Below are 2,164 nucleotides of genomic sequence, written 5' to 3'. Positions count from 1 at the left end.
ATTCACCCTCCTCATCAGGTCTGGTGCGGGATGGTGGCTCGGACCCTTCCCAGCTTCGGAGGATGGGACCCCATAGGACTCAGCAAATCACGATGGCCCTAGGACCCCTCCCGTGACTGCAGGGTAGGCATGTGACCTCAGGCTGGGAGGGGGAGGTATGCTGGGAGGAAGGTGTGCAGTGGGACACCCTCTCCTTCCCCAGGTGTGATCACCCCACCTGGGAGCCCCACAGCCGGCCGGGCAGGATGGCAGGACGGAGCACGGGAGGGCCGGAGGGAGAGGAAGAAGGAGGGGAGGCGGAGGCAGGTACTGCAAAGCCCCCTCACACACCCCCAGTGAACCCCATTTAAGGCAGACCAGGAACCGACCAAGGCCACAAGCTAGATAGGGATCCTGAAGGGACGGCTTGAGGTTAAATAGCGCCTCCTGGTGGAGACAGGGCATAGCTGCAGTCTGGGATTCTGGGTAGACCAGACGTCTACCTGCCTGAGGATTTGAGACGCCCCCTTGGGTAGACTTCCTCCTAAAGGGAGAGCTTGGCTTTGCAGCAGAGGGTTGAGGCCGAGGCACTGAGGGGCCAGGACTCCCGTGCTTGGCTGGTAGATTTCTCTGCTGACCACACCCCGAGATTCCTGAGCGGTCAGTGAAAATTGAATGGTTTGCAATGAAACTCAGGAGACATGGGGCCCAATGACAGAGCAGCAGCGATGGGGCAGAGGGGGGTTCTCCCCACGGCCGCTCAGGGCAGGGAGGGCGCCAAAATGTGGGGAGCGATGGGCACTCAGGGTGTCAGCCCATCGGCCTGGAGGCCTGATGCTCAGAGGCGGCTGTGGGGCCAACAGCAGGGGGTCCCCTTGAGGCCGCTGGGTCCAGCCTGGATCTAGGGTGGGTCCCCCTGCCCTTGCGGTGCCTACAGGTTGAACTGCATTGGGGACACGGGGACAGGGTGGGAGGGGGCCCAGGTGCAGGCGGGGTCACTCCACGCTTCTCAGGAAGACGTAGCAGAAGGAGCTGTTTGCAAACCGCCGGCTGTCTGGGGCAGGTCCTCTCTGCCCACAAGGCCCCCTCGGGTGGGCACGGGTCCAGAGAGTGGGCACCATGGCAAGGGGAAGTGTGTCCACGCTGCTGGGGACCGGGCCAAGGCTGCCCGTCCATAACCCATGCCCCCTCCCTCAGCTGGACACGTTGGGACCAGAATTGACTCGTATCATCGTCCTTCCTAAGAACGGAGCTTTGTGGATGAGTGGGTCCTGGCCATGACCTCTGGCCGGAAGGGACCCCGCGGACCCCAAGGGAAAGTTGGAGGGGTGGGTGCGGAGGGGGCGGCTCCCACACAGCCCAGGGCGCACCTGGAGGCGTGTGCTTCGGCAGCTGAAGGGTGTGGGGCTGTGAGCGCCAGGGCTGGAACCCGGGGAGCCAAACACGGTAAAGGGTGATGGAGCATCCTCCTTAAAAATATATTTGCGATTTTCCCAGCAACACCCCCTCCTGCACGGGGGCCGGGGGGACTGTACCTTGTCCTGCTCCCAGGATCCAGCACATGACCGATAACTTGTGCGGGTTTTATTTGTCTGTTTGTTTTATTTCAGAGAGGAAGGGAAAGGGAGAGAGAGAGAGAGAAACATCCATGATGAGAGAGAATCATGGATTGGCTGCCTCCTGCACGCCCCCCCACTGGGGATTGAGCCCGCAACCCGGGCTTGTGCCCTGACCACGAATCTAACCGTGAGCCTCCTCAGCCAGGCTGTACCTGGTAAGTCGCAATTGCATGGAGAGTAGACGGGGGGTAACCGATGCACCTGAACCCACTTGCGGGGTGGACACCTGGCAGCCACGTGTCCCGCCCCCTGCGATTTTCCCAGCAACACCCCCTCCTGCCCCCCAGCCGCTCGGGGCCGGCCCACCCCCGCTGCCTGTGAGCTCAAGGATTACACACTAATCCTCCTGTGTTTGCCCGAGTGAAACCTAATTAGGAGGGTAAATCTGAAAAACAAAACAAAACAAAAAACAAACAAGACACAAAACAACATAAAAACCCGAGGAGAGGGCCGTCCCCCCACTGAAAAACAAAACAAAACAAAACAAAACACAAACAAGAGACAAAACAACACAAAAACCCGAGGAGAGGGCCGTCCCCCTAGAGCAGAGGAGGGGGCGCTTCCCG

This window comes from Myotis davidii, unplaced genomic scaffold, assembly GCF_000327345.1.
Source record: "Myotis davidii unplaced genomic scaffold, ASM32734v1 scaffold181, whole genome shotgun sequence".
Taxonomy (NCBI): Eukaryota; Metazoa; Chordata; class Mammalia; order Chiroptera; family Vespertilionidae; genus Myotis; species Myotis davidii.
Note: the sequence above shows the minus strand (reverse complement) of the source record.